A 7,837-nucleotide genomic window follows, 5' to 3' on the forward strand; every position below is an offset into this window, starting at 1 on the left:
GACCATAGATGAGAAAGTTAGCATTTGTTCTATTTTTTATTCTATTGAACACACTGGTAGCTAATTCGAGCGACAAACTAACAAGTTATGAGATAAATCTCGCTTCATTTAGAAACTCAAGTCACATTCATCTTCCTGTTTTTGCACGCGTTGCTATTATGAGTAAAATGATTTACGAGGAATTATAGGCAAAAAATGACTATTTTATTTTTGTGCACATGTGTGCACATTATCTAACCTCCCATTAATATTTTTGGACTAATCAATGGGGGGAAGAGCAACAATGGCCGGGCGAAAAGAATCAAAGGGGCGAGCTTTGCGTTGGATCTGGCAATGGTGTTGGCAATGAAGAGTACAGTTTGTATAATTAACAATATGAAAATAAAACATCGGTGGCTCAATAGTCTTCATAGTTCAATAAATGCCACCAACGTCAGAGGAAGGAAGCATCTTCCTCATCCTTGTCCTTACAGTATGACTTTTGGTCCTAATATATGATCACCAAACAGGTACGCACTGTGCCACTCTATGTTGGAGCGGTGTATTCAACAATAACAATTCATTTCATCCAATCACGTACCGATCCCTAGACAGCAGTGCAGTGACTGAGATTTCAACGAGCATAGTCGCCGAGTGCTCCTAGTTCGCGTCCCCTGCATACATGCCTTGCATGCATGTGCTGATGATTGCTTTGCCTTGTTTGAGACTGGGCACAGGTCAACATACATACCCGTCGGTTACTTAGTTTAGAAGTGTATTATTGGCGAACAATCATCACAGAGAATCTACATACAGATCTCTTGCATAAACAAACAGGAATTATTTGATAAAGAAAGCGAATTATTGGGGTACTAAGCACACTCATGAAGAACACTGCATCTGGATTATATTGGATGGATAGAGAAAGGAGGATTGGCGGTGAAGATTTGAGCTGGCAATGGCATGTGGTTTGCCTACCAAGATGGGGACTGCGAATCATTGGGGCCACAGGGGATGACGGTGATAAGATTCTGGATCTTCTCCTACCTCTACCTGTCTCCCTGACGACCAACCCCACCGGACGGCCAGAATTATTTGCAGTGTGAGGCCTCGATCTGCCACTTCCGCCATTGCTGACGTGGCACAAGGATGAGGAAGATGCTTCCTTCCTCTGACGTCGGTGGCGGAGGCAGCAACCTGGCAAGCTTTGGCCTCCGCCATGCAGAGCTTCACGTTCTGTATTGTTGTGCATCTGGATCCCTACGTCGGCGATGCCTTGGAAATATTTCTACCTTCGCCGTCTATCGCGATGTAGCATGTTGGTTCATGTCGAGAGAAGCATGGGATTTACTGGTGTTTGTTTGTGTGTTCGCCACTTTTAGAAAGGAACAATAATGTAGTGCCCTTCTAGAAGAAGAAGAAAATCATTGCAAAATTCATATTCATATATATACAATCATTTAGTTGGACGGATAGATAGTTTATGTGCCAGTGTGTTGTGCAGGGGTAGTAGATAGATATACTACAATTCATGCGACTTCATATGAGGTTTTTATTGTTGAGAAAACTGTTAGTCTATTCATCTTTAATCATGGCGGTACAACAAAAACTAGAAATAACAAAATTACATCCAGATCTGTATACCACTTAGCGACTGGTACAAACACTGAAGCAAGCCGAAGGCGCGCCACCGTCATTGTCTCTCCCTCGCCGAAGCCAAGCAAAACTTGTAGTAGACAGTTGGAAAATCGTCGTGCTAAGGCCCCATAGGACCAACACAGCAGAACAGCAACCATTGCTGATGAAAAGTATAGTAGATCGGAAGGATCCAACCTAAATACACACAAACGTGGACGAACTATGACTAGATTGGAGCAAATCCACCATAGACAAATCCACCGAAGACACACCTCAACACGCCCACAACGTTGCTAGACACACCGCCGGGACAGGGGTTAGGCGGGGAGAAGCTTATTCCATCTTCAAGGAGCAGCCGCCGTCTCGTCTTCTTGAGCAGGAGACAAATCCTAACAAAACTAAAAAAACATATAAAACTAGAGCCCTCCTGCCAACAAGAGTTGGGATTCACTGCATCGCCATGGCCTGAGTAGCTAACATGTCACACGTCGAACGAAGTGACACTTGGCACGTGCCAAGCCTAGAGTTGGACTCCGAGAATTTTTGATGGCTTGAATGAGTCAAGTGGATCATCCCACCCCTACCACCGCATTGGACGTATTACCTTTAAACCTTAGTCTATCAAAACATCTTATATTTTGATACCGAGGTAGTAGTATTTAGCTTTTTTAGAAACTGGACATAGTATTTATCTAGGACAGTGACACGTATTGGGCCCGCCTTTGGTTGCGTGGATCCCTACTGGTCTTCCTCTATGCCTTTATCTCTCTATCTGAATTCCACTCCATTATTGCACTTCACGGATGCAACAGGGAAAGGTCTCCTTAGCTTAGCTAGGAGAGTGTCCTGATCACCCAAAATGCTGGTGCAAAAACAGTTGTTCATATGAGAAAAACAGTTGTTAACATGCAAAAACCACAATAATATCGACAGGTTAGTTCATACAGAAGTAATTTGCAAAACCCGGTTACGTGAATAGGACCGGATCGAGTGTTTCCGGCCTATCCTGCTGTTTAGCATGTCGTCTACTGGCATGCAAAGATTGGACATTTGGTACTACCAAAAAACTAAATACAAATAAATTCTGTTAGAACCAACCAAATTGGGATTATACAAGTAAAAGGCCTTTCTTGTCTGCTTACTGTTCAACTAATTAGAGCATCTTCAACAGCCGCGCTACGTGCGGCGCGCTAAATGCCCATTTACAGCGCGTGGATCGTCCGTTTTTGCGCAGCGAGATGCGCTTGCTCCAGCGGCCGCTGCAAATTTTAGCATGCGCGAGCCGCTCCAGCAGGCGCTGCAAACCTGGACAGCGCGTGCTCTGGCACAAACAACATATGCACTTCAAACAAATATTAAAAAAACATAGGCATAGATTAAAATAGATAAAAAAAGATACATAGATAGTTCACATAGCGTACATAGTTCATCATAGCATAGATAGATTAAAAAACTAGTCCAACACGATAAAAACTATGGTGCAACTAGATAAAAACTACGGTGCAACTAGAACCTACTTCGAGTCCTCTTCATCATCATTCTCGCTGGTGTCGTCCGAGGAATCGAGCCACGCATCTTCCCAACGAGGATTGTCTGAGTCAAAGATCGACTGCCCACCTATGTTAACGAGATTGCACTACGTCTCCGTGAGTGCCTTCCGCCGACGCCTGTCTGTCCGCTCCGAGCGCGCATTGCCGTCCTCTTCGCCCAGAAGGCGTTCTCGTTGGCGACGTCCTGCGGGTAGCGCAGGCACCACTCCGCCATGGCGCGCTCGTCCTTCTCGGCGATCAGGAGGCGGCGCTGGCGTCTGCGGTGTTCCTCACGGTCCTGGTTTGTTACAAGACAGGGTGGCGGCACGAGGTCCTGCGTCTGCTGGCACGTCTGCGCGTCGTGGAAGTTCATCTGCCAGCGTGGCCTGCTGAGGCGCCATGCCGCAGGATCATAGCGGATCTCCGCATAGAACCAGTTGGAAGGGCGGACGCGGACGTCGCGGTAGCCCGAGCTGCTTTGGTGACGCGATGGCATGTCGGCTGCGGGGGAAGGGCGCGGAGGCGGCTGGGCGCCGGATGCGAGGCAAAGAGGGGGCGGCGAGGGGAGCGGTCGAGTGTGCGGCTGGCGGGAGCGATCGAGTGTGTGGCTGGCTGCATCGGACGCGCGCCTTTTGTAGAGCGTGTCGGACGCCACGCGCCAAATCTAGCGCGCGAAGGGCCGCCTTTTCCCCCGCGCGCGATCTTCTGCCGCGCGCCGGAATTTCCCGTGCCCGCTAGAGCGCACGAACCCGCTCCGCGCGTGCTAAAACTAGCTTTTTCCGCACGCGTGCTATTTGCCGCCGCTGTTGGAGATGCTCTTAGTACTATTATTTCTTTAATGTCAATGATTGATATCTAGGATTCTTGATTGAAAATTAATTAGTGTCAATTGCTCACTTAGAGCATCTCCAACAGCCGCCCAATGCGCGGCGCCCAAAAAACAGATTTACAACACGCAAGTAGTTTTTTTAGGGCGCTAGAAGACGTTTGCTCTAACAAGCGCTGTAAAATATGTTGCGCGCGCGAGTCCAGCGGTCCCAATCAAGCGATCCCATCTGCAGCAGCTCAGACTTTGCAGCGCGCGCGACCGGGCGCACTAAATATGCTGCGCGCGATGCCTTTTTGATGCGCGCGCTGCATTACTCATAGCACGCGCTTTTTGTGCAGCTGCTGGAGACTCCAAACCGGGTCCCCACGTGCTAAAAGCAGTTTTTATACCATGCATCGCTTATATAGCGCTTCTGTTGGAGATGCTCTTATGCTTTATCTTTTCGAAATTTGTATTTTCCAAACGTTCTGATCTTGTCATTAGATCCGAATGACTTTTGCGCCGCACGATCGAACGGAACCTCCCGCAATTTTCTCCCTCGCAGATCGTTAACTGCCTTATTTTTTCCTGTGAACAACACCTCGCGTGATTTTCTCCTCGCGGAACAGATCGTTAACTGCCCACTTTCCAACTCATCTAGCACCATTTTCATGTCCTATAATTGGAAAATACTTATGTGACCATTTTCGGACCACATGACAGCAAAACAAAATTTGTTTCTTTATTGTTTGTTGGCCTTCTTTAGTACATCATTTCGTACTAGATTATAAGTTATGGAATTAGGCATACATACAAACACTTCAGTGCGAATAGCATGGTAATATACGCATCATGGACGTGATAATTTATGTACAAACGACGTGGTAATTTTTTGACCCGAAGAAAAATTTATTGAAAACATCCCCGATAATTTTTATGTAAATAACATAGTAATTTGCACATAACAGAGCTAATAGCTTGTACAAACACCACGGTAACTTTTGATTCAGAGGGAAAAAATTGTTGAAAACATCTCCTGGTATTTTTTGTCTATTAACATGGCAATACACACATCATAGACTTGATAACTTACGTACAAAGACCGCCGTAACCGTGAAACCCCGGAGAGAGTGGTTGAAAATATCCCTCCGGTAACTTTCGTATAATAGCATGATAATATACGCACAACAGAGCTGATAACTCATGCACAAATATCGTGGTATCATTTTGACATGGGAAGAAAGTTGTTAATAAACATACCGTCGGTATCTTCTATGCAAATATTATGGTAGTATTTGCATCGTGTACGTGATAACTTATGTACAAACATCTCCAATAACTTTTGCGTAAATAACATGATAATTTGCACACCGCAGAGCTAATAATCATATACAAATACCATGATACTTTTTCGCCTAGGAAAAAAGTTGTCGAAAAACGTACCTCCGATAACTTTTGTGTAATTGCCATGGTAGTATACACACAGCATATCTGATAACTCGCGTACAAACATCGTGGTAAGTTTCTCACCCGGGTTTTTTTGTTGAAAAACATAACCCCAATAATTCCTCTATTAATAGTATGGTAATATACGCACACAGAGCTGATGACTCACGTACAAACACCATGACAAATTTTTCAGCTGGGAAAACATACCCCCCAATAACTCATATATAAATAGCATTGGTAATATACAAACAACAGAGCTGATAACTTGTTTAGCCTAGACGTGATAACTTTTGACCCGATAAGGAATCGTTAAATTATACCAACATAAGATCTACTCGCTTCGTTTCAAAATAGATGACCCAATTTTGTACTAACTTTGTACTAAACGGTTTTTCAATCGAATCGACGGTTTGAGCTACAAAATATTTTTGAAGTTTCAAAATAGGAGAAATCTAGGATTACATCAGTTTTTTGTCCTCTAGTGCATTTGCATGTGGGAAGATGGTTAAAGGGACCATTTTTAAGCTCCGGTAATTTCTGTATAAACGAGATGGTAATTTATGTACCGGCGATGTGATAACTTACTTAGCCTAGGCTTGATAACTTTTAACCCAAAAAAAGTCATCGAAACATATCAACATAGGATCTAGTTTTGATGATCTCGTCGCAGCGAAAATTTTATGTGAAAACGGGTTTTCAATTGAACCAACGATTTGAACTACAAAATATTTTGAAATTTCAAAAAAGGAGAAATCTAGAATGACATCAGATTTTCGTTCTTTAGTATATATAATTAGAGTGAAATGCATGTGAAAAAAAATTAGACATTCTAATGCATGCATGTATATAATTAGAGTGAAATAAGAATCGTTTTTGCCTATTGTTAAAATCCGAACGTTTGGTAGTTATAAAAGTCCTTATCTTTTTTACTGTCGCAGTCGATACCTGGGACTGGGACTGCGGTGTTGGACACCAAGACAGGGACCAATTTCCTTCAGTGGCCGGTGGAGGAGGTAGAGACCCTCCAGTCCAACTCCACCGACCTCGGCAACATCAGCATTGATCACTGCCCCGTCTTCCCTCTCAACCAACACCGCGCCATCCAGCTCGACATTGAGGCCTACTTCCGCCTTGACCCTCTAGACGTCGCCATTGCTAAGGAGGCGATGTCGGCCTCAGTTGCAGCACTAGCGGTGGCGTGGCGGGCCGGGGTGCTCTCGGCCCCTTTGGCCTGCTCGTGCTCGCCGACGCCAGGCACCATGGCAGGGACACGGAGTGTATTGCCATCATTTTCTACGTCGGCAGAGGCCTCGACAGCGGCTTGCACACGCACTTCTGCCAGGACGATACACACTCATCCCACGCCAATGACATCGTCAAGAGGGTCATCAGGAATTTCGTGCCAGTGCTCGACGATGAGGAGCTATCCATTAGAGTGCTGCTGGATCACTCCATTGTCGAGAACCTCGCGATGGGTGGGAAGTCGACCGTGACGTCAAGAGTGTACCCGACCGAGGCCATCTACGCCAACGCCAGCGTGTACCTCTTCAACAACGCCACCAGAGCCCGGACCACTGCCACCAGCCTCGTCGTTCATGAGATGGACTCCTACAACAGGCCTACACAGCTTCACTGCAAAAAGAAAACAAAGATTCTATATCGAGGAGCTTCAACTTCGCATCTGGCTGCTCATGGACACCATTTGTTTACGTGAGATGTGCACAAATTTGGGTATGTTGGAGTCTGATGCTCTTCCCATGATAAACCACGTGGGGGACAATGCCGAGTTTGTGTTCTGATGGATGGGTCGGTGCATATTCCTCTTGGATATCAAGTGCAGGACACTGCGTAAATTGTATGAGATTACAAACGAGGACCTATGTTCGGCATATATCCATCCTGTTGTGATGATCTGGCCTCCCACATTTCCCGCGCTAAAGAATGGCCCCTCAAGGTTTGCCTTTACACTTTGGATGGTTTGTGTATATAGTTTTCTTGTTGAGTTAATTTACAAATATTTGAATGCGCATCGCGTTAATTTCTCTGTGCTTGTTGCTTTGTTTTGCCATCTGCCTTTTTAAAGTTGAAATTTATAGCATCGATCAATACACCATCATATTCGATTAGTTAAGGAAACAACTGGCGTTGCTACAATAGTCATCATCCATTACTTTTGTTGATAGTTGATTAACCATCACATAGTTTAGTTTAGTGGTTGAATGGTGGTGGAATGATTCAGATTCCTTATAAACACTGGTAGAAAAAGGGCTTGTTGTCCCGGTTCGTAAGGGCCTTTTGTCCCGGTTCCTGAACCGGGACTAAAGGGTCGATACTAATGCCCTTTCCCTTTAGTCCCGGTTCAATCCAGAACCGGGATTGATGGGCCTCCACGTGGCCTGTGCGCGGAGCTCAGGCAGGAGACCCTTTGGTCCCG

At 45.3% G+C, this 7,837-nt stretch overlaps 1 pseudogene; it reads left to right on the forward strand.

Annotated features, from left to right (window-relative positions):
- The first annotated feature begins 3,640 nt into the window (after positions 1-3,640).
- On the forward strand, positions 3,641-7,117 carry LOC147963294 (sucrose:sucrose 1-fructosyltransferase pseudogene; annotated as a pseudogene).
- The last annotated feature ends 720 nt before the right edge of the window (positions 7,118-7,837 follow it).

Source organism: Triticum urartu, chromosome 6A (genome assembly GCF_056163025.1).
Source record: "Triticum urartu cultivar PI428250 chromosome 6A, HENAU_Tu73, whole genome shotgun sequence".
Lineage (NCBI taxonomy): Eukaryota > Viridiplantae > Streptophyta > Magnoliopsida > Poales > Poaceae > Triticum > Triticum urartu.